Below are 25,852 nucleotides of genomic sequence, written 5' to 3'. Positions count from 1 at the left end.
CTGCGAGTCCTCAGTGCTGCAGAGGTTCCTCTTGGGTGCAAGACCCAGCAGTGCATGGGAGGCATCTGTCTCCTTCACCATCTCCAGCCCAACTGAGCTGCAGTGCCCACCTTTTAAACTTCCTGTCTGGCCCCTCTGCTTCTGGCAGGGTGGTTGTGTCTTGCCAGGCTTTGCCCGCCAGGGAGTGGGTGGTGGTTTCTCCCTGTCAGGCCTGGAGGGAGGCTACGGCCCCTCGCTATAAGTCACTTTGATGCCCTGCGTGACCTCTATAGGTTCAAGTTTTTTGTCAGTTTTTGTTTTGTTTTTCTCCAGATTTTGCAAATAATGAATGTAGTATTTTGTTATTTATATGCTATTTCCATCTAGTGCAGAGGTTCTCAAACTGGGGGGTTGGGACCCCTCAGGGGGTCATGTGGTTATTACATGGGGGGGGGCGGTCACGAGCTGTCAGCCTCCACCCAAAGCACCGCTTTGCCTCCAGCATTTATAATGGTGTTAAATATATAAACAAGGGTTTTTACTTTATAAGGGGCGGGGGAGGGGGGTGCACTCAGAGACTTGCTATGTGAAAGGGGTCACCAGTACAATAGTTTGAGAACCACTGATCTAGTGCATGTTTTTGCATTATTTGTATATATAAGTTTTGTTCATAATGTGTTTATATTTTATATAAAAACAATAAAAATAAAGTTTTTAAAAAAGGACTTCTGAGCGGGGAATGCTCCAGACATACGTCCCTTCTCTACCTCTCCGTAGAGAATCTTTTGTGTGAAATTTCTAAACAGCGTAAGGCCTTCTCTGCACACCAGCTGCAACCGAAATAACTAAATCAGTTTGAATTCACACCTTTGGGTAAATTGAAGCCTCTTATTTCAGATTAAGATCATTTTATTTCAATTTAGCTCATCAGCAAAAGTGTGATCTGGGGCAGAAGATACACTTAACACTGCATTTCTTTGTTATTTAATGTCTGTGTTTTGTGGGTGTGTTTCCTGGCTCTCAGAGGAATCCAGTTTTCTGCTGCCAACTTCTGCACTCTGGAAGAGTACAAGGCACAGCCAAGGCAACCTGAACTGCCCAGTAACAAAATTTGTTGGTAGTAAATTAATTGAAGATTTGTCTATACAGACACATGCACTGGTTTCAATGAAGTAGCGCAAAACCGTATACGGACACTCTTAAATGACTTGGAAATGGCTTATATTAATGTAGCTTGAGTCGATTCCTTCTTGATTTAAGAGTGTCCACACAGGGATTTGCACTGGTTTAAAAAAAACACTTTAACTAAACTGGAGCAAGTTTGAGCATAGAACAGCCCTGACATTAACATTAACTTTACTTGCTGTATATTAAATGGGAATCTGACCAGATTAACTGACCAGCCGCACGCATGGACTCACATTCGATTATTAATTTAATAGGAAATGGCTTTTGATAACAATGTAATAAAACTTTTTGCTCATTACTGGGCACTGTAGGATTATCACAAGTTCATTTATTTCTTCTGTAGGTTTGGGCTCTGCTCCTGTCATCTCTGTGGAGGGATATCAGGATGGAGGGATCTGGGTTATATGTCAATCAGGCGGATGGTACCCAAAGCCCGAGGTGCTGTTGAGAGATCTCCAGGGTCAGAACTTACCATCAGCCTCTAAAAACATATCCCAAGAGGCCAATGGCCTGTTTCAAACAGTGGTTGCCACTGTTATAACAGAGGAATCCAACCAGAAAGTGTCCTGCAGTGTCAGGAACCCCCGACTTAACCAGGAGAGAGAGTCAATGATTTCCATAGCAGGTGAGTGACCGTCCCAGCCACACATGGATAGACTGAGACGCTGCAGACATGGGCAGAGAGTATTTATCATTGTGTCTCCTGTTTATTGGCCTGGACCTTCAATATGCTGAGCACGTCTTCGAAAGTCCTGAGCAACCTCTCACGTCTCTTTGACTCCAGTAGGAGCTGAAGGTGTTTAGCTCCTTACAAGCTGGGACGCCATGGGCCAGATTTTCATAAGAGTTCAGCACCCAGCAAACATCGTTCTTTTCAATTGGGGGTGTGGGCAGGGGGAGGAGAGAATTCTCCTTTGATCTTGTGCTGTAGTGAAGACTGTGTTGGAACTGCGAGCTATCACTATCAATTTAAGAGTGGGAGTTGGGGTGCAGGTTTTCCAGGTCCTGTTTGCAGGCTGGTGGGCTCTGCAGCAAAGCGAGCAGAATCAGGGTTTGTCAACAGGAACAGTTAGTTTGTGGCAAGGTAAAAATCTGCCTCACGCTAGCCTGGCGCGCACTGTCTGTGTGGACCCTGCTACATGCACTAACAATGCCGTAGTGCGCTTTGATCTACCCTGCTTTGAAATGGGAACAGTTCAAAGTGCACCAGGGAACTTTTAGTGTGGTGCAGCAGGATCCAGGTAGATTTACACCCCAGCCTGATATGCACTAACTGTTCCTATAGACAAGCCAAATTAAAGCAGGGTGAGGTGAGTTGTACCCTCTGCCTTAGAGAGCAGCCACTCTCTCTGTTGAAGGTTCTTGTGTGTTAATATTCTGGATTCTAAGAAATAAAGTCATGTTACGTTGCAACCTCCAAGCCGGAGTATTTATGTTTGTATCTAATTCTCTGTGTGTTCTTGAACATCACAATCAGTAGGGCTGGGGGAGGGAATTCTCCTCTGTTCTCAGTGAGAGCTACTGGATGCTGAGTGTTTATGAAAATCTGGCTAAAAAAGTCATTTTTCCCAAACAGCAGAAGAGACCCCTGGGTATGGTCTGAGCATTGCTACATAGATTACATCTGAACATACCAACTATAAAAGTTCAGGCCCAAAATATGCAGAAACAAAATCTTACCTAAGAGCATCTTAATTTTTAGAGGAAAAAGATCCTGATTTTATGTATTATTATCTGCCAAATAACTTGGTTACTATCAAATGAATATTTCATCTCCATAATAATAAAAATATTGCATTTGTAAAGCATTGTTCATCTGAGATCTCAAAGTGCTGGTTAGTCTATGATATGCCCAGTATTACCTGACTATTATGTTCACGGCACACACCGAGAGTTGAAAACAAAACATAAATGCTCTTCCTGTAAGGCTGGAATGTCACACTGCTTTATTTCTAAGAATCCAGAACTCTAACACACCAGAGCCAAATACAGAGAGAGAAAAAGCAGGCTGCTCCCTAAGACAGAGAACCAGAACTCAGCCCGCCTTGCTCTAGGCTGGCTCTTTGCAGAGTGAATTCAGAGGACCCAGATGCAGGCTCCCTACTAGCCTGCAAGCAGCACCAAGAAACTCCTCTGTATTTAAAGTGTTAGTTCATAATTTTTACAGTTTTCAATACACCAATCACTTAACAAGGACCCTCTAGTCAGCCATTGCTCCAAGGCCCAGGGAAGAGGACTCTAGAGGAATTTTTAGTCTGAATTTCCAGGCTCAAGTTTTGTTTTTATTAAGATTCTGTATTAACATATTTTCTGACTCTCTTGTGTAACTGAACCCCAGTGAGCTCAGGAGAGTCAGGAGTGTCAGGTCACAACTCTCTGATTCTGAGGGCCAGTCTGCACCGGATGCAGCCTTGGGATCACTTAGAGCAGCCTAGGACAGGGGTAATCGATTATTTTTTGTCACGGTCCAAATTCCTTGGTCAAGGTATAGTCAAGGTCCAGACTCCAGAGAAAATAATAATAATAAAAAAACCCAATGATAATAATAAGTAAATAAAAAGATTCCAGGGTCCATTCAAAAGCATCTGGTAGCCGAGATGTGGCCTACAGTCCACCTACTGACTACCCCGGCCTAGGGAATGCTTGAGTTTATGCCAGTGGGAGGTAGGTGTAGCATAGTAGAGTCCACCCCACCCCCTCCCATTAATTAGCCATGTTCAGTAACCAGGCTGGGACTTTCATTGGTTTAATAATAAAGCACAAAGGAGCCACATCTCACTGTGTATTTCCCTGAGAGAGTCTTTTAACTAGTCACATAGTCACCACTGTCACAGTGTCCTGCCTTCATTCTGTGCGTGTTTGCTCCCAAGTCAATGGCACTTTCTCTTGCAGAGCTGTTTTTCCCGAAGGTCAGTCCCTGGATGGTGGCTCTATGGGTGATCCTGGCTGTTCTCCTGCCCCTGGCCAGTTACTGCTTCTGGAGGCAACACAGAGCAAAAGGTGAAGTAACATGGGGGGGGGGGGAACTTGGTGAGAAAGAGTTTTAAAAACCAGAGTAGTGATACAGGCATCGAGGGGCTTTGATTCAATGTTTGGAGGAGTTTCAGGCAATGGGAGCTGGGCTGAGGGTGTAGGGGGAGCTGAATGAATTATGACTTCACATGTGACCCGAGAAGTGTCTAGTGGTTTCACCCCGTCAGATCTCACTCAGGGATCCCAGTCGAATGTGAGTCTGAACTATTCCATGGGGAGCAGCCTGGCTCAGTTTGAAACACCCATGTGGGGCTCACTGACCTGGGCTTGAAGCTCCAACATATGGAACTTGGCTGCTTGCAGGAAAAACAGAAAGCAAAGTAGGAGGAGAGAGGGGTTCATTACCGCCCAGTTCTGCCCCCTAGTCTGTGCTTGCAAGTAGGAGCTGTGGATGGGCGCAGTAGTGGCTGTGCAAATGGAAAGGTTAACAATTTAGCTACACTAAGATTTGCTCAGCCTGAGATTCTGCTACAGGAACAGGACAATGAACTCTGTTGTAGTAGAAGTGCTCAGCTGTAGTTTTTTTTCTGGTCACAAAGGGCAGATATTGGCCTTCAGTGATCTGTGAGTTTATAGGGAGCTGGGGTTTTCAAAGCTGCCTAAGGGGTCTGAATACTCAATTTTTGTTTAAATTAATAGGGCACCGAGTGTGCAAACCTGCAAGGCTGCTGTGAAAGTCCCACCCAGAGGGTTTTCTTGCCTGAAGAGCTGTTAACTTTATGGAGAAATTTGCAAGTGTTGGAAGAATTGGGAAGGGGAAAGGTCTGTTCAAATGATTTCCCAGTGGGGACAGAAGCAGGTAATTCAGAGAAACAGAGAGGAGCTGTGCTGCTTACTTGTGAAAGTTGGAACTGGGTATTGTACCTTTAGAACTGTCACCCCTAGGTGTGAATTGGTTAGTTCCTGGCTGTAACAGACACATTATTTGGGTCCAGTCCACATTTAGGTGACAGGGATTCACTCATTTTTTGTTGTATGTAAAGTTTGTCTGTGTGCCCAGAGAGCTATGCTGGGCTCATTTCCAACACTAAACCACCAGAACAATTCTCTGGGCCTTTCAGAGAATTCGCCGCACCAGCTGCACTGGTGAGCTGTGGCTAGGATGCTGTAATAACACAAACACACTCAGGATTTGCACGGCTGGTCTGAGACACTGCTCACACTGGGCACAAGATGCTCTCGTTCAGGCTGTGCTCAGCAGTGACTGGCAGACATGACGTGACCTCCATTTCCTGCAGTGTTGGGACCCCAGGGCTGACGCACCAAGGGGATGAGCTCTCAGTGGAAAGAGCTGATATTAGAGGCGATGCCTGTAGGGGCCCTTCCACACCTCACTCCGTGGCTCACGCTGACCTGAGCACCCAGCTAAAGAAAGACACCTCCACCCTGCCCTTAGGGCACCACCCAACTAACCTGGTCTTACAGGGATCTGTTTCTATGTGTCACTAGGATCAGGGGACAGACACTACCTACAAGCTCAGGAGTTGGCCTAGGATGGGGGTGCAGGGACCAACACAGAAGGACCTGTCTGTGTCTTTCCATTTGTGTCTCTATATCATACCTACAGCAGAGCTGCATTAAACAGTAATAGGAACTTCACCATAAGCATGATGGAATGAAATCTCACCTCTCCCACTTTTCTCCCCCTAGAGACGCTGCGATCTGATCTGGAGAGCGAGAAAGGTCAGTGTCTGGGCCGGTTACATTAACTGATGTAAGGGTTAATTCCAGAAATATGACAACCCTACTGATTGTTGTGAAAAGCAGAAAACTGGAAAAAGTGATTTCCAATAAAATCAGGTTTTTCTGATTTTCACCCACATCAATAGAGTTGTGACCAGAGTGGGGAGTCGAGGGGCCTGGCTGGAATATGGGGGTGAGGAGAAGAGGAGGCAAGAAGTACAGCTGGTGGAGCTGACTGGGAGTGAGCGGCCTGCTAACCTTAACTCTGACCTCACCCTCACCTTATATCCCAGCCCTGAGCTCACTGCTTCACCCTGTATCCTGAGGGATCACACGGTGAGTTTAGTGGAAATCCGGCTTTTACAGTTCTCCAGTTTTCACCAAAACCAGGAGGTTCTGCCCATTGATGTCTAGAACAAGCCCTGAAACACTGCAGTTGATGGGATGTCACTATCAAAAGTGATCCCCCTTACCTTGCTGGCAGCTCAAAGCAACTCCAGAGCTCAGCTGAGCTGCCCAGCTGGTGCCGGCGGCTGGCCACGCTGCATCTGGGGGGAAGCAGGGGAAGGGCCGGGGGAGCCTCAGCCTCCCCAGCTGGGAATCCTGGGAGCAACAGGATGGTCCGGCCCACGGACCGGAGTTCTTTGCCCACCTCCTGTCCCTTTAACAACCAGTTCTCCACAGAGGTCTAATTTTAGCAACCAGTTCTTGGGAAACAGTGGGAACCTGCTCCAGCTCACCACTGCCCCCGGGGCAGGTATTGAGAGCTCGCACTGTGAACTAAACATCTGTCTGGTTTGTGTGGTGCACAGAGAAGCTCGGCCCCTCATCCGTCACACTCAGGACATGGAATGAACAGACCCAAACCCCACTCACTGAACTCACAGGGGTTTATTGTTCCCACACAGCGGGGGAGGGAGCGGGTTTGTCTCTCTCTGTGCAGACAGCACTGTGCCCAGGCTGTGAGCTGGCTGTAGTCGTTAACACCGCTGGTGTGACCTGCCAGGCAGAAGGTGCCCAGGCACATGGTGGCTGATGATGTCATTGTGCTGCTTGCCACAGTGTCACTGTGCCCATTTGCTCTCCTGTGCTATTGGCTGCGGGCTACACCCCACATTAAAGAATACATTACATTAAAGAATAATTGGAACTTCACCATAAATATGATGCAATGAAATCTCATCTCTCATCCTTTTCTTTCTCTAGAATGGCTGCGATCTGAACTGAAGAGCGAGAAAGGTCAGTGTCTGGACTAGTTCCATTAACTGATGTAAAGGTTATTCCCAGAAATATGACAGGGGAATCTCACCTCTCCCCATTTCTCCCCCTAGTGCAGTGGTGTTCAACCTGTGGCCCTCGGATCCCTGTGGGTCTGCAAACTACGCCTAAGATTTCCAAAGGGGTCTGCACCACCATTCCAAATGTTTAGGGGTGTGCAAATGAAAAAAGGTTGAAAACCACTGCCCTAGAGATGCTGTGATCTGAACTGGAGAGCGAGAAAGGTCAGTGTCTGGAGCCAATGGGGTGGCATAAAGATTACATGAGAATGTTTCCCAAAAATGTGGCAGATCAGTAAACTAGAGATTACCAGGCAGATGAGACATTTGGAATGAAGCCAAAGGGAGGCTGGGACTTAGGCTTTGTCTGCACTACGCACCTTTTAGCAACACAGCTGTGCCACTACAGGCATGCTACTAAAAGGCGCGCAGTGTAGCTGCTGTTTGTTGGTAGGAGAGAGCTCTTCCACAGACACAAATCTTCCACCCCCAATGAGCAGCAGTAGCTTTGTCGGCAGGACAAATGGGTTCTGCCCAGTGATGTCTAGAACAAGCCCTGAAACGCTGCAGTTGATGGGATGTCGCTATCAAAAGTGATCCCGTTCCAGAGAGATAGAAACACCATCGAGTTCAGTGTGGGGCCTCAGCCAGAGGGGAAAGGAGACAGCCATTTACTCAGTGTTTTACCTGCACTTGGCCTTGTGTCCCCAGTATAATGTGGGCAGTGGGAATAGCTAGAGGCAGAGCCCCTGTGTGTGTTCTGCTTTCTACTGGTAGAAACATGACTCCTATGAGTTTGCAATAATTGAGTTAAATCTTCTACCTTGTAACCCACCTCTCCTGTTATTCACTTCCAGCCGCATGTCGTGCAGAGAAAGGTGAGGTCCCTTTGTTCATTGCAATGGGAGGGGAGGGGGAATCTCAAACTTTGCAACAAGTTTCATAGGCCCCCGGGGCAGGTATTCAGAGCTCACACTGTGAACTAAACATCTGTCTGGTTTGTGTGGTGCACAGAGAAGCTCGGCACCTCGTCCCTCACACTCAAGACGCGGAATGAACAGACCCAAACCCCACTCACTGAACTCCCACAGGGGTTTATCACTCCCATACAGCGGGGGAGGGAGCGGGTTTGGCTCTCTCTGTGCAGCCAGCACTGTGCCCAGGCTGTGAGCTGGCTGTAGTTGTTAACACCCCTGGTGTGACCTGCCAGGCAGAAGGGGGCCAAGCACATGGTGGCTGATGATGTCATTGTGCTGCTTGCCAGGTGTCACTCTGCCCATTTGCTCTCCTGTGCTATTGGCTGCAGGCTACACCCCACATTAAAGAATAATTGGAACTTCACCATAAATATGATGCAATGAAATCTCATCTCTCATCCTTTTCTTTCTCTAGAAACGCTGCGATCTGAACTGGAGAGCGAGAAAGGTCAGTGTCTGGACTAGTTCCATTAACTGATGTGAGGGTTATTCCCAGAAATATGACAGGGGAATCTCACCTCTCCCCATTTCTCCCCCTAGTGCAGTGGTGTTCAACCTGTGGCCCTTGGATCCCTGTGGGTCTGCAAACTACGCCTAAGATTTCTAAAGGGGTCTGCACCACCATTCAAAATGTTTAGGGGTGTGCAAATGAAAAAAGATTGAAAACCACTACACTAGGGATGCTGTGATCTGAACTGGAGAGCGAGAGAGGTCAGTGTGTGGGGCCAATGGGGTGGCATAAAGATTACATGAAAATGTTTCCCAAAAATGTGGCTGATCAGTAAACTAGAGATTACCAGTGTCAAAGTTAGACTCAGGACTCACAGTTTGTCAGACCACTCTGTTTTATTAGCACAGCGCTCTGCTAATAACACCCAGATAATGTGAGCACCATGCAAGACACAAACTATCTTATTTATACAGATAAAGGGTGAGAAATTAATAAGATAACAAAGGAAGCAGAATCAGATGAGTTTACCTGTGCTAGGCATGCATATCTTATTTCCTTACTAACTATTACCCATCTTCTGTTAATGTTTCGCCATTAGCACCATTGTTTATGCCTAATGCTTCTTTTCCTGGCACCTGTATTTCAACATTTCTTATTTCTGCTTAAAGGTACATACAACATTTCTTTAATCCATTCTTATTTTTACAATATAATTCATTCTACTTTCACAATCCCTCCTTTTGGTCAAGCTCACGCCATGACCAAAATTCTACTGGGTTCCACGTATTAACCGTTCTTTATCTCTTTGTTCATCAGCAATATTCAAAATCATCATATTAGCACTCTGTTCTGGGGCAGTCACCTGAGTGGCATGCCTTACACAATTTTGGGTACAACAGGAGACTAACTGAAAACATACAAAAATTATTAGGATTCCAAACAGGGTAGTCAGGGCTCCCTGAAACAACCAGTTTCCTATGCCAGAGAATACTTAGCCACTTCCATAAAGAACTTGGCTCTTCATGGGGAAGATATGCGATTTGTTCTAAGTGGCTAGCGTGATCTATTACCTCATTGGTATCGTCAGGTATAAACACACAACATTGTTTTCCAATGAGAGCACAGGTCCCTCCTTTGGCTGCCAGCACTATGTACAATGCCTGACGGTTTTGGAGGGACACCTGTCGGATCGCCCCTGTTTCTTTGGCCAGGGCTCAAACTTTCTTCAGTTTTATTTGCCATTATTTTAACTACTTCTTTTAACCTCAGGAGCCTTTTTGCCTGGTGTATTACTGCCCCAAGTGAGTTAAAGGAACTGCCAATAGTCTCTTCCCAGGTGTCATTACTGTTCCATATTGTGTTAAACGGACAAGGTCCTCCAGTGAGGTCTGGGGAATTGAGCCAGGACAGGAACATCAGTTTGAGAGTGGGCTGGGATGTGGCTGCAGACCCAGCATTTAGAAATATTAAGGGTCTGAGCTATCCACACTTGCTGCTGGATAAAAGAATTGTCATTGTGGACTCCCCAGACCTACAGACACCAACAGCCGAGGAACAGGCACCACCAGAGGCGCATGTTGGAGGCAGGGCCCTTCTGGTTCTGACAACCTCAACTGAGGGAACCGCAGTCACGGTTTTATGTCCACCAGGCAGCAGGCGCTAGGCTCACTACTGCTTTTTCTTGGGCCTTGCTTTAGGTAGTTGTCTGCTTCCGGCAACCCTTACGAGAACGTAGATTGTAAGGTATTGCAGGCTGTTCCTCTACGTCATCTTCTGGAGTCAAAATTGACTCTGCGTGGTCCTGAGGTGATGATTGGTTCGCTGGGGGTGGTGCATTCTTACACGGCAAAGCATGTATTCATGCTGCGGATGCCAGACAGTTTAACAGCCGTCTGGGTAGTAAGCAGTGCCTGATGATTCTTTGATAATCTTTAAGTCTTTTTGCTTCTTTCCTTGACTCTGGCTATAACAATGGCCTTCACACCTTATCTTTTCCTGATGCATTCATTCCTCATTCACACAAACAGATTGAGAATACAAACAGTAGTATTTTATATCGAGCAAAAAGGCATTGCAAATTAAACCTTGCTAAGTTTTACAATTAATAACCAAGACAATTTACATTGAGACCCAGGCCTTCAATGTTTCTCTAATTTACTTAACATAGACACAATAGAGAATTCTGTCTCTTACTACCTAAATCTTAAAACAAAGAGTTAGAGAGGGCCCAATTTGTAATGCATATGGGAAAACAGAATCTTATAGTCCCAGAGGGTCATTTCTTTCTGCTATTCAAAAAGGGTGGCTGGCAGGATGAAATCAAATTATACATTATAAAGTCGAGCTCCTACATATCCCCGTTTTGACACTAAGATTATCAATCGCCAGTGTCACTTCTTATGTAGTAAAATACTGGGAGGTGATTTGGGCCTGTGGCTCTAGCTTTGCATACATTTGTTTTATCCACCAGCATATTTTAAACATTTCAATTAAACACATACAATTTAAAACCAAAAACAATTAGGGGTAGTAACATTAGTATGCCAGTAGTTGTGGGAGACCATTCTGTTTCCCACATTGTTTTGTTTGTTTGTTTTTAGGAACTATGTTACCTTTTTACCTTTTTAAACAGATAATTGGTAACTGTTTGCCATTCAATGCTAAGACTGACAGAGAACTCAGCTAAATCAGTGCTTACAGTAAGCTGAGACTTTTTGGTTGTGACAAATAGTAAATGTGATTATTGGTAAACACAGTACTTACATTACATGTACATTTGTCTACTGGTGGGTTGCTAACACTTTTATCCTTTTAAAACACTTCTTTCCAAGAATTAACACACACATTGCCCGTTATACAATACTTTGGTCTAATTATTAATTTTATCCCACATATAGGATCCTAGTGAGATGTCTTTACTACAGAGCTTTGGAGCAACAGGCATGGATAAGCATACCCACTTTTGAGGAGTCCACTTGGTACAACCTCTAGTGTCCAATAGTTTCCCTTCCTCCCCAGCCCAGGTCCAATCTGTGGAGTGGGCTAACTTTCCATATCTTTGCTTCCAGAGCCTGTTGGTGTGCAATTTTAACAACAATTTCTTCACTTAACAAATTTTGTCTTACCGTACTGGAGACATACTGCATCCAGTTATATTGATAGGTATTAAACAATTATCTTTTTCTTTGCTTTAACATATGTATTAAAACCTTAATATTCTCTGATATTACCTAAAACATCTTATGTTCTAAATATCTGCATTTTAGTACATTCCATAGCTATTGCAATATGTTTTTTTTTAACTTATTTGTTTTTGTAATAGGCTGTTCTGTAGCTGGTATTAGCTTTTTCTGATTTTCTGAAAGACAAAAATAACATTTTTCTACCCCTTTCAGGGTGGCATTGATTGTTGCTTAAAAGATTCCTTTCTTTTACAAATACCCTTGCTGATTGCAGGCAAAACAGAGGAATTACCCCCATATTTTCCTGTGTGTGTGGTGTTTGTTTTTTTTTTATATATAGGCAGGCTAGGTTTTAATGGCTTCTACTTTTTAAGGGTTATGGGGAAATTATTCCACTGTTTAGTTATTAAATTCACGAGATGGTGTACCTCAAGTTTTTCTTCTTATATAGCAGACCAAGTTTGTAATGTTTTTCCTGCTGTGTTAAGCTTTAAGTTTATTCACAGGTAATAGCTGAGAAGCATAATTACCATATTACCTTCAAGGATTTTTCCAAAAATCATACACACTATACGTTGTTACAGGGGTACTTACTAACATTAAATTTATTTCAATGTTTAATATTAACAATAACATTTAGCATCAAATCTCTTAAAGGGATCTTGTTATACCATGTCTTTTATTTAGGCAATTTCTTTTGTGCTGGCAGTTTTCACCTTCCTTTATCAGTTAGGTAATTTGCATCAACACAGGCTTGGCTTTTGGATTCAAAGCCATCAGCAGAGCTCAGAGACTCTGTCTTAAAAGGGACACAATCAACTTCCACCAGAGTTTTGATTTCTTTCCACTTTCAACTACTGCTTACAAAACACACAGAGATCTGAAAAAGAAAACAGTCTATTGCGGCTCTTTTTGGAGCCCTAATAGGATTTTAATTCAGTAGCATATTTCATTTGTATTTCTTTTACCCCTTTTTACAATATACACTGCACATGTCCTAGGGAAAAAGCACATTCCTTCTATACTACAACTTTTTTTTTTTAAACATTAGCCATATCAATTTTTACATACGATGTAACTGTTTTTTTTTTCTTACAGAGTTTTCATGTACCCTTATCAAAAGTGACAGTCTGATTACACAGAGCCATTTTAAGGCTCAGTGTTTTTAACATTGCTTCTTTTTGTTTTGTGCACCTCACCTCTGCTGTTGCTTCAGAGGGGCACTGTTAATTTTTTTTTTTATTCTTTCACTACAGCTCTTATCTGCTATTGTTACAAAAAAAAAAACAACCAAGCAAACAAAAAGGCTCCAGAATCTCTTCCTATTCTCCTGATTTTGACTGCCCTATTGTAGCCATGACTTGGTTTTTATTTAAAAAACATTTTAAATTTTATAAAGAATCAAGTTACCCCTTAAGGGTTAAATGCTAAATCCCAAAGCCAAACAACACTAATTACCTGTGTCTTGCAAAAAGGTCTGTCAGTTTTGCAACTTTGAATTAAGAGTCAAATGAATTTTTAGTGGCATTAAAAACAAAAACAAAACCAATTTATCTTACACCTACAAAACAGGACTTTTACAAACCAGATGTGCTGGTTTAGCTTCTTAGAACTTTACATATTTTCACAGACAAATAGATACTGACACATTTTCTATTCCTTTACACTGCTTTGTTTTTACATAGCTCTATATATATTTGGATTATTTACAGGCATTCTTTTGGAAAAGGGCCCATTTTCCCTTCAGAATGGCTGCAAAGAAACCAAGAATTCTCTCTCTTTAACATGGTCCTTTTTAACATTTTCACAGTTTAACTGCGTAATTCTGTCCAGCCTCTGTAGAGTTAACTTTTCACTCTCTTTCCTTAAATCACTTGTTTACCTCCCGGAATGACACTTTTATCATCTCAGATTTTACCATTTTAAGTATTGTTCCAGGGGTTCATGCCTGCGCTTACTGCTTTTCTTACTCCTGACACTATGCCCTTAGGGCTTCCAACCTGTTTTTCAGTTTCTTTATCTGTTGCTTGCCTGCTTTTCTGGGCCCGATCCTGCTTTTTGATATTGTGGTCACTTCACAATTTTGAAAGAAATGTTTAAGGAAAGGGACCAGGAAGGGTGGGGGCTAGTTGAGGAGCCCGCCCTCCTTGCAGAATTGGTAATGGAACACTAAAGAATCAGTTTTTGAGGCAGACAACAAAGGGGAACAGAACAAGGGGCTTTTTGTCCTTTTTACAATGAGATGGGAATATGAGGGGGGTTGGATCAATCCGGGGTGGAGGTTTTTTTGAGAACGGGGCAAAGGGGAGCGCTCGGTCTGGTGGTGGGAGAGGAGGCTTTTAATAAAGCTTTCAACTTATTATTTGAATATTTGAGAGAGGCAAGTTTTTTATTTTGTCCAGCTACGATTTGCCTCTTCCCACCACTGAATGAAACAATTAACCTCTTCTTTAGCCAATTTAGTTTTAGGTTGGCCGAGTTTGTCCTTTAAGACGTCCACTTGGTCTTGTTCCAAGATTTTAACAGTGGCCACTGAATTTTGGGATCCCCCTGAGTTAGCCTAGACCATTTTTCCAGAAATTTACAGGAGTCCAGACCCTTCTTACAGGAGTCTGTACCCATCCTAAATACATACATGAGCCGGCGTTCGTTTAGGGAACTGTCCCTACTTAGATGTCTGGTTACCCATACAGGAGGACTTCACACACCAATCGCACAAGAAGGAAATTCGGGTTCGTCAGAGCAATGCCCGGTACAACACACAAAAGGAGCCCACAGGCTACTGCCTCAATTGCCTTTGCTTTCACACCCAGGGTTTTACCCAAAGTGTGGTGCGGCTGCAATTGTGCAGATTCCACTCACTCAGACCGCAGGGACAGGAACCCCTTGGTCGGCCGATCCCCGGACGGAGACGGCACCCAGACTCAAACACTCCACAGTTAGACAGATAGACACAGAGACAGGACAGTCCTCAGTCCGGACAAAACACAGAAATAATTACCTGACCAGATTCCTGATGTCAGATCCCGAGATCCCTACCAGAACAGAGTGGGAACCAACAGGTTCAATGGCGTAGACTTCACTGTGGTCGTGCACCTTTCCGTTCTGGTGGAGGACCGATCGGGCCAAATGCCCAGGTGCCGGCTGCCACGGTCGTCCTACAAAAACGGTCAGGAATCACACAGCCCCAGTGAAGACGGTTGCCATCTCGGTGGAACCTCCAAATTGTCAAAGTTAGACTCAGGACTCACAGTTTGTCAGACCACTCTGTTTTGTTAGCACAGCGCTCTGCTAATAACACCCAGATAATGTGAGCACCATGCAAGACACAAACTATCTTATGTATACAGATAAAGGGTGAGAACTTAACAAGATAACAAAGGAAGCAGAATCAGATAAGTTTACCTGGGCTAGGCATGCATATCTTATTTCCTTACTAACTATTACCCATCTTCTGTTAATGTTTCGCCATTAGCACCATTGTTTATGCCTAATGCTTCTTTTCCTGGCACCTGTATTTCAACATTTCTTATTTCTGCTCCATTCTTATTTTTACAATATAATTCATTCTACTTTCACACCAGGCAGATGAGACATTTGGAATGAAGCCAAAGGGAGGCTGGGACTTAGGCTTTGTCTGCACTACGCACCTTTTAGCATCCCAGCTGTGCCACTACAGCCATGCTACTAAAAGGCGCGCAGTGTAGCTGCTGTTTGTTGGTAGGAGAGAGCTCTTCCACAGACACAAATCTTCCACCCCCAATGAGCAGCAGTAGCTTTGTCGGCAGGACAAATGGGTTCTGCCCAGTGATGTCTAGAACAAGCCCTGAAACGCTGCAGTTGATGGGATGTCGCTATCAAAAGTGATCCCGTTCCAGAGAGATAGAAACACCATCGAGTTCAGTGTGGGGCCTCAGCCAGAGGGGAAAGGAGACGGCCATTTACTGAGGGTATGGCTACACTGGCGATTTGCAGCGCTGGAAAGCCTCCACCAGCGCTGCAATTAGTAAGTGGCCACACCTGCAATGCACTCCCAGCGCTGCAACTCCCTGGCTGCAGCGCTGGCCGAACACCCCTCTCGGCATGGGGAATAAGGATTCCAGCGCTGGTGCTGCAGCGCTGGTCATCAAGTGTGGCCACACACCAGCGCTGTGATTGGCCTCCAGGGTATAAGGATGTATCCCAGAATGCCTGTTCAGCCACTCTGCTCATCAGGTCAGACTCTACTTCCCTGGCCTCAGGTGACCCGCCCTTTAAATGCCCCGGGAATTTTAAAAATCCCCTTCCTGTTTGCTCAACCAGGTATGGAATGCAATCAGTGAATCTTTACAGGTGACCATGCCTCCACGTGGCAAACGAGCCCCAGCATGGAGCAATGGCGAGCTGATGGACCTCATCAGTGTTTGGGGGGAGGAATCTGTTCAGGCACAGCTGCGCTCTAGCCGTAAGAATTATGATACCTTTGCCCAGGTATCGAGAGCCATGATGGAAAGGGGCCATGAGCGTGACGCGGTGCAGTGCAGGGTAAAAGTAAAGGAGCTGCGGAGTGCCTATTGCAAAGCACGCGAGGGAAACCGCAGATCCGGCAGTGCCCCCACGACCTGCCGGTTTTACAAGGAGCTGGATGCGATTTATGGGGGTGACCCCTCTGTAAATCCAAGGACCACGATGGACAGTTCAGAGCCGGTAGAGGAGGGGGAGGGGGAGGCAGACAGTGAGGCTACTGTGGTGGGGGAAGCCAGCCCGGAGGAGGCATGCAGTCAGGAGCTCTTCTCAAGCCAGGAGGAAGCTAGCCAGTCGCAGCCCCTGGAACTTGGTGCAGAAGAATCACAGGAGCAGGTCCCAGGTAAGCAGCTTTTATTGCAATGCAAAGGTTTTGGGAGAGTAGGGGGGATGGTATGGCTGCATGCCTGCATGCCTAGACATGGAATATCCCATTGATGTGGTCTATCACGTCGCAGTAATCTGCCTCTGTAATCTCTTCAAAAGTTTCTGCAAGAGCATAGGCAATTCGCGTGACCAAGTTTAAAGGGAGAGCCATTGTGGTCCCTGTCCCATTCAGGCTAACGCGTCCGCGCCACTGTTCCAGGACGGGTGGGGGAACCATGCTTGCACAGAGGCACGCTGCATAAGGACCCGGGCGGAATCTGCATTGTTGTAGGAGACCCTCCCTTGCTTCTTTGGTAACCCGCAGAAGGGAGATATCTTGCAGTATTAACTCCTATGGGAAATGGAGGGAGTGTTTCAGTGCTGGTTTCCCCAACTGCATAGCGCGGCAGGCAGGAACCCCAGGAACCCCAGGGTTAATTCCTGAGGGAGAGGGAGGTGCTGCGTTTAACAAAGCACCAGCACCCTGTTCGAGCACACCGCGGAAGGAAACCCCAGGGTTAATTCCTGTGGGAGAGGGAGGTGCTGCGTTTAACAAAGCACCAGCACCCTGTTCGAGCACACCGTGGAAGGAAACCCCAGGGTTAATTCCTGAGGGAGAGGGAGGTGCTGCGTTTAACAAAGCAGCAGCACCCTGTTCGAGCACACCGCGGAAGGAAACCCCAGGGTTAATTCCTGAGGGAGAGGGAGGTGCTGCGTTTAACAAAGCAGCAGCACCCTGTTCGAGCACACCGCGGAAGGAAACCCCAGGGTTAATTCCTGAGGGAGATGGAGGTGCTGCGTTTAACAAAGCACCAGCACCCTGCTCGAGCACACCGCGGAAGGAAACCCCAGGGTTAATTACCATTACCATTTCTGGGAGGCTGTGAATTCTCTAGCAGTTGCTGAAATGTGTGAGGAATGCTTGTGAGACTTTAAAATAACTTCAGATTATACACAATGGAAGCTCTCTTAAAATGTATCATTTGCTGCATTTTTACAGTGACCTTGAGTAGTCCTGGGCCAGTCTTATCAGTGACTGAAAGAAAGCTGCAAAACCTGAGGAGGAAACCGAACAAGAGCAAAGAAGAACTGGTGAAGGCAGTTATGAACCAGTGTGCAACAGAGAATAAAAATGCGCAGGAATGGAGAGAAAAGATGCATCACTGGAGGCAAACAGAAAGCAGGAGAAAGGCGTTGACGCTGAAGAAAACCACGAGGCAGCTTATAAACCTCATTGCGCGCCAAACAGACTGTATGCAGTCACTGGTAGCAATGCAGGCAGAGCACTACCGTGCCAAACCCCCACCCTCCCAAACCTCTTTCCCCTATGCACCAATGTCAGCTCCAAGTCCCGTTCCCCAGCATCCAGGTTCTTACCTACACCATCACCAGCTGCCCCCGACACCTGTACGGTCACCTATGAGCCTAGAGAACTACGACCCTTACCCTCTGCACTCAACCCCCATCACCATGCAACAGTACAATCCTGAGGTGCACAGCACTCCTGGCAGTACATATGAAAAACTATGAATGTACAGTTCAACAACCAACCCCCCTGCCCGTGTACTTCCATTTTTTTAAATAAATGATTTTTGATTATGAATCAGTTTTTATTATTGCATAAAGTGAAAGATAACAAACCCCAATGAAAACACAGGTAACAAACATCAAGGAAAACACAGGCACTTAAAAGCACTGTAACCAGTGCACGTCACTCCTGGTCAAGGCAAAAAAACATTACTGTTGGCTTTCAGCCTCAAATTTCTCCCTCAAGGCATCCCTAATCCTTGTTGCCCTGTGGTGGGCGTCTCTAGTAGCCCTGCTGTCTGGCTGTGCAAATTCAGCCTCCAGGACTTGCACCTCGTTGGTCCATGCCTGGCTGAATGCTTCACCCTTCCCTTCACAAATATTATGGAGGGTACAGCACGCGGATAGAACCGCAGGGATGCTGCTTTCCCCCAAGTCTAGCTTCCCATATAGACATCTCCAGCGAGCTTTTAAACGGCCAAAAGCACACTCCACAGTCATTCGGCATCGGCTCAGCCCGTAGTTGAAACGGTCCTGGCTCCTGTTCAGCTTCCCTGTATATGGTTTCATGAGCCAAGGCATTAATGGGTAAGCGGGGTCCCCAAGGATCACAATGGGCATTTCAACGTCCCTTACTGTGATCTTTCGGTCTGGGAAAAATGTACCTTCCTGCATCTTCCTGAACAGGCCACTGTTCCGAAAGATGCGTGCATCATGCACTTTTCCAGGCCAGCCTGTGTAAATATCAATGAAACGCCCACGGTGATCCACAAGCGCCTGGAGAACCATAGAGAAATACCCCTTGCGATTAATGTACTCATAGGCTAGGTGGGGTGGTGCCAGAATAGGAATATGCGTCCCATCTATTGCCCCTCCACAGTTAGGGAAACCCATTTCTGAAAAGCCATCCACAATGTCCTGCACGTTCCCCACAGTCACGGTTCTCCTCAGCAGGATGCGATTAATGGCCCTGCAAACTTGCATCAACACGATTCCAACGGTCGACGTTCCCACCCCAAACTGGTTCCCGACCGACCGGTAGCTGTCTGGAGTTGCCAGCTTCCACATTGCAATAGCCACCCGCTTTTCCACCGTCAGGGCAGCTCTCAATCTTGTGTCCTTGCGCCGCAGGGTGGGGGTGAGCTCAGCACACAGTCCCACGAAAGTGGCTTTTCTCATACGAAAGTTCTGCAGCCACTGCTCGTCATCCCAGACTTCCATGACAATGTGATCCCACCACTCACTGCTTGTCTCACGAGCCCAAAAGCGGCGTTCCACGGTGCTGAGCATTTCTGTTACCGCCACAAGCAATTTCATGTCACCCGCTTTAGGCAAATCCATATCATCATCGGAATCCTCACTGTCACTTTGGAGCTGAAGGAATAGCTCAACTGCCAAACGTGATGTGCTGGCGACAGTCAGCAGCAAATTCCTCAGCAGCTCAGGCTCCATTTCACAGCGTGCTGCACTCACAAATGGCAAGAAACGTGGACGGCGAAAGTGTGACTGCTGGGAAGTGAAGCGATGCACCACGGGGCGTTGGAACAGGAAGCGGAATGACCCACACACTTCCTTCCCCTTCCCACAATACTCAGCGCCAAAACGGCGCCAAAACAGGATGAGGTGCTCTGTGGGATAGCTGCCCACAATGCACCTCTCAGTACAGCGCTGGAAATGCTGCCAATGTGGCCACACTGCAGCGCTGGTAGCTGTCAGTGTGGCCACACTGCAGCGCTGGCCCTGCACAGCTGGATGACCAGCGCTGCAAACTACCAGCGCTGCAAACCGTAAGTGTAGCCATACCCTCAGTGTTTTACTTGCACGAAGCCTTGTGTCCCCAGTATAATGTGGGCAGTGGGAATAGCTAGAGGCAGAGCCCCTGTGTGTGTTCTGCTTTCTCCTGGTAGAAACATGACTTCTATGAGTTTGCAATGATTGAATTAAATCTTCTACCTTGTAACCCACCTCTCCTGTTACTCACTTCCAGCCGCACGTCGCGCAGAGAAAGGTGAGGTCCCTTTGTTCATTGCAATGGGAGGGGAGGGGGAATCTCAAACTTTGCAACAAGTTTCATAGGCCCCCGGGGCAGGTATTGAGAGCTCGCACTGTGAACTAAACATCTGTCTGGTTTGTGTGGTGCACAGAGAAGCTCGGCACCTCGTCCCTCACACTCAAGATGCGGAATGAACAGACCCAAACCCCACTCACTGAACTCCCACAGGGGTTTATCACTCCCATACAGCGGGGGAGGGAGTGGGTTTGGCTCTCTCTGTGCAGCCAGCACTGTGCCCAGGCTGTGAGCTGGCCGTAGTCGTTAACAGCCCTGGTGTGACCTGCCAGGCAGAAGGTGGCCAGGCACATGGTGGTTGATGATGTCATTGTGCTGCTTGCCACAGTGTCACTCTGCCCATTTTCTCTCCTGTGCTATTGGCTGCGGGCTACACCCCACATTATAGAATACATTACATTAAAGAATAATTGGAACTTCACCATAAATATGATGCAATGAAATCTCATCTCTCATCCTTTTCTTTCTCTAGAAACGCTGCAATCTGAACTGAAGAGCGAGAAAGGTCAGTGTCTGGGCTAGTTCCATTAACTGATGTGAGGGTTATTCCCAGAAATATGACAGGGGAATCTCACCTCTCCCCATTTCTCCCCCTAGTGCAGTGGTGTTCAACCTGTGGCCCTCGGATCCCTGTGGGTCTGCAAACTATGCCTAAGATTTGTAAAGGGGTCTGCACCACCATTCCAAATGTTTAGGGGTGTGCAAATGAAAAAAGGTTGAAAACCACTACGCTAGGGATGCTGTGATCTGAACTGGAGAGCGAGAAAGGTCAGTGTGTGGGGCCAATGGGGTGGCATAAAGATTACATGAAAATGTTTCCCAAAAATGTGGCAGATCAGTAAACTAGAGATTACCAGGCAGATGAGACATTTGGAATGAAGCCAAAGGCAGGCTGGGACTTAGGCTTTGTCTGCACTATGCACCTTTTAGCGACACACCTTTGCCACTACAGCCATGCTACTAAAAGGTGTGCAGTGTAGCTGCTGTTTGTTGGTAGGAGAGAGCTCTTCCACAGACACAAATCTTCCACCCCCAATGAACGGCAGTAGGCTTGTCTGCAGCAGAGCTCTCCTGCAGGCAAAACTCTGCTCACATTGGCATTTTAAAATCTTTTGTCTTATTTAGAGTTGTTAAAACACACACAGGAATGTTTTGTCATTCAGTTGCTAGTGTAGACAAAGCCTCAGTGTAAAGATTGTCACAGGACAGGGATTCCCTCCCTCAGCCTGGGGACCTGGCTGTGCCTGGAGGCCCTGGGAAGTGATGGCTCAGGCTGCGGCTATGGAACTGAGTGGCCTACTGCACCTGAAGCAGAGCAATGGGGAGATGCAGGGGCAGCTCTAGCTTTTTTGCCTTCCCAAGCACAGCAGTCTGGCAGCCTTTGGCAGCGCGCCTGTGGGAGGTCTGCTGGTCCCTCGGCTTTGGCGTACCTGCCGTCAAAGGCTGCCTAACTGCCTTATTCGCAGCGACCAGCAGGTGCCCTCCTGCGGCTTGCCACCCCAGGCACGCACTTGGAGCACTGGTGCCTGGAGCTGCTGCTGGGGAGATGGGTGGGAAATGAGCAGAGCCCCCCTTTCAGCAGGGGTTGTGGTGGGGGGAAGGTATTTGCACAGAGATGATTCTGATGGGGTGGGAAGGAGGCTACATGTGTGTGCTGGAGAAAGTGCAAAATACCCGTGGGATGGAACAATTACAAATCATGTGCAGGTGTTTGAAGGGGTGATGGGGAATATCTCTGAATTGTCACCAGAGCCCAAGCAGTGAGCTCAGGGCTGCTCACGCTGACACAGACGGGCTCTGAAGGGGAAGGGGCCAATTGTCCTAAAACCCCATGGAAGTTACAGACACAGCACCCTGAGCCCAAGCCTGAGTTGCCCTAGACCAGCTGGTCCAGAGGCCGGGATTGTTGCTGGGGACTGTTAGATGTGTCCAGTATTTAACAGAATCCCTCACATGGGATCCCCCGTGTCCTGGCCTTTCCACAGCCATGTAACATGAGGGAGGGGTGTGTGTGTGTGTGTGTGTTTTCGATCAAGGAGACATTTGGTAGTGGGGGAGAAGAAGGTGGAATGTATCTTCACCCTCCCTGCACTATTTGAGCAGGCACAGCGGTCATGCTGTATTTGGATGGTGCAGGGAGAGGCCTGAATTCACTGTTCCTCACCCCAAAAACCTTTGAAGACAGGTAGCTGCCCCTCTCCCCAGTATCTGCCCTTGCATCCAGCTGTGAGGGAGAAGCACAGAAGTTGGATGTTTCTGCTAAAATGATCAGCAGTGAGAACTTCATATGGTGACAATTAAATTTTCATCAATCAGGTTTTAGTGTCACCATCCCAACCCCACTGTGCTGAGTGTGAGCAGCGAACAGCGCTGCCTGCAGACTCAGGCAGGTCGCACTGGGCTGGAGCACTGCTTACACCCAGGTCACTTGCTCAATGCTACTTTTATATCCAGAAAGGCTGGACACTTTTTAATACACAGAGGGTGAGATTTTCACTCTCATCTCAACCTCGTTATGTTAGTAAAAGGACCAGAGCAGCATAAAAGGGGTCCAGAAGGCCTGGATCCAGCTGAGGGAGGATTCCCACAGTGCAGGTACGGCAGAGAACATCTGCAGGCTGCCCTCTGATAACCCACTCACAAGCCCTATTGTAGGGGTGTGTGGGAGATGGGCCTGGGAACAAGAGTGGGGTGTCAGGGCAGGGCCACAGCGCACGGTGCTGCAGAGATCCTGGGTCGTGCTGCTGCCCATATGCACCCAGGGACAGGCTGCTGTAACTAAAGGCACAAGCTAAGCCAGAAAAACTCACTCCCATTACAGGATAACAGCGCTGACATGGGGCGTTATACCAGTGTAGTAACGAGCAGTTTAAATTCCCACCTTACCATGTACTGGTGTAACCTTCCTATGCAGACAAGCCCTGAGTTACAGTGGGGGGCTGCTTTGGCATCCAGAGCACCCAGGATCAGGGGATGTGGGGTTCGTGGTAAAAGCCAAAGTCGCCCTCATTTGCCCTTGGGCTGCAGTTCTGAGAACAGAATCTCACCCTGACAGTTTTTAAATCATAGATCACAATTATGTGGCAATTCTTTAACTGGAGGGTCACATTTTGTTGCTTACATAGGACCAGTGGTGCATCCAACTGGGCTCCTTAAACGCATCCCCCACCTTCAAATGTGCCCCTCCCCCACAACTCTGGCCATAACCCTACTGATTGTTGGGAAAAGCAGAAAACTGGAAAAACTGATTGCCAATAAAATCAGGTGTTTCTGATTTCCCCCCATATCAATAGAGTTCTGACCAGAGTGGGGAGTCGAGGGGTCTGGCTGGAATATGGGGGTGAGGAGAAGAGGAGGCAAGAAGTGTAGCTGGTGGAGCTGATTGGAGTGCGGTGAGGGGCCTGTTAACCCTAACTCTGACCTCACCCTCACCTTAAACCCTGACCCTGAGCTCACTGCCTCACCCTGTGTCCTGAGGGATCACACGGTGAGTTTAGTGGAAATCCAGCTTTTACTGTTCTCCAGTTTTCACGAACATCAGGAGGGTTCTGCTCATTGATGGCTAGAACATGCCCTGAAACGCTGCAATTGATGGGACGTGGTTATCAAGAGTGATCCCGTTCCAGACAGATAGAAACACCATCGAGTTCAGTGTGGGGCCTCAGCCAGAAGGGAAAGGAGACGGCCATTTACTCAGTGTTTTACTGCACGAGGCCTTGTGTCCCCAGTATAACGCAGGCAGTGGAAATAGCTAGAGGCAGAGCCCCTGTGTGTGTTCTACCTTCTACCATTAGAAACATGACTCCTATGAGTTTGCAATACTTACAGATAAATCTTCTACATTGTAACCCACCTCTCCTGTTGTTCACTTCCAGCCGCACGTCGCGCAGAGAAAGGTGATGTCCCTTTGTTCATTGCAATGGGAGGGAAGGGGGAATCTCAGACTTTGCAACAAGTTTCCTTGCTCCCCAGAGCAGCGCTCAGAGCTCTCAGTGTGAACAGAAAGTAAGTTTGGTTTGTGCGGTGCACAGAGAACCTCGGCCCCTCGGCCCTCACACTCAGGATGTGGAATGAACAGACCCAAACCCCCTCACTGAGCTCACAGGGTTTGTTGCTCCCACACAGCAGGGGAGGGAGCAGGTTTGGCTCACTCTGCCTTCTGTGTAGCCAGGGCCGGCTCTAACATTTTTGCCGCCCCAAGCAAAAAAAAAAGAGCGCCGCCCGACCCCTCCCTGAGTGTCGCATCGCACCACCCAAGTCCCCGCCCCCCCCAGCGCCGCGTCGCACCGCCCAAGTCCACGCCCACCCAAGCGCCGCCTCGCACCGCCCAAGTCCCCGCCCCCCCGAGGTCGTGTGGGGCCCCCCAAGTCCCCGCCCCCCCCAGCGCCGCGTCGTGTCCCCCAGGTCCCCGCCCTCCTGAGTGTCATGTGGGGCCGCCCAAGTCCCCGCCCCTGCAGCACCGCGTCACATCGTGCAACCCAAGTCCCCTCCCCCCGAGCGTCACGCCGCCCAAGTCCCCACCCCCTGAATGCCGCGTCACATCGCGCCGCCCAAGTCCCTGCCGCCCCAGCACCGCGTCGCGCCGCCCAAGTCCCTGCCCCCCGCAGCGCCGCCTGGCCAAACCAAAAACAAACTCCGATCCCCGCCCCCTCCCAAGGTGCCGCCCCAAGCACGTGCTTGGTAGGCTGGTGCCTGGAGCCGGCCCTGTGTGTAGTCAGCGCTGTGCCCAGGCTGTGAGCTGGCTGTAGTCGTTAACACCCCCGGTGTGACCTGCCAGGCAGAAGGTGGCCAGGGACATGGTGGCTGATGTCGTCGTCAAGCTGCTTGCTACAGTGTCACTCTGCCCATTTGCTCTCCTGTGCTATTGCTTGTGGGCTCCACCACCCTCCCACCCAGTCCTGTCACCCCAATGATAGAATAATCTGCTCCTAGGGAGAGTTCCCTCAAATTCCTCCCGACCCCGGTCAGTGTTTGGTTTGTGCCCTGAAGCAGGAGGGGGATTCTCTCCCTTCCAGAATGCTTGTGATTTTTGAGAGTTATCACAAGTCTGGATATTTGCATTTCTCTATCAGTGCCTGGAGCTTTCTGAATCCTTTGTCCATTTGGGGTTTTTCTTTGCTTGTCAGTTTTGTTTTAACCCTACTCAGTGTAAAACTGCATGTTCTCATTCGCCATATAAATGTCCTTTAGTTTATTTCTGTGCTATCTTGTGGCAAGGAGGTCCACAGGCTAATTATGCATCATGTAAACAATAGTATTTCCTCTTATAGTTTGAAATTTGCTACCTTTCAATTTAGTTGAGAATCCTCTTGTTCTAGTAGTAGGAGGGAAAGTAGGGCTGAGAACCCAATTTCTCTCTCTCTCTCTCTCTCACTGTTTTCTATTTCTCTTTCATATCTCCTATCTAAACTAAAATATCCCATCTCTTTCAATCACTTTTTACATGGCTTTGCCTTCAGGGCTCTAATCATTATTATTGCCCATCTCTGTAATATCCTTTCTGAGATAGGGTGACCAGTACAGATAAGGGTGTGTACAAGTATGATTTTCTGTCCTGTTCTTTGTGCATCCTGACACTTCATTCTTTAAATACTGCTGCACATTGAGCAAAGCTCTTC

At 47.4% G+C, this 25,852-nt stretch overlaps 1 pseudogene; it reads left to right on the top strand.

The window, feature by feature from the left end:
• LOC123345975 overlaps positions 1–25,852 on the top strand; it is a 54,678-nt pseudogene that overhangs the window by 17,300 nt on the left and 11,526 nt on the right.

This window comes from Mauremys mutica, chromosome 12 (genome assembly GCF_020497125.1).
Source record: "Mauremys mutica isolate MM-2020 ecotype Southern chromosome 12, ASM2049712v1, whole genome shotgun sequence".
Lineage (NCBI taxonomy): Eukaryota > Metazoa > Chordata > Testudines > Geoemydidae > Mauremys > Mauremys mutica.
Note: the sequence above shows the minus strand (reverse complement) of the source record. Positions and strands in the feature narration are given on the sequence as shown.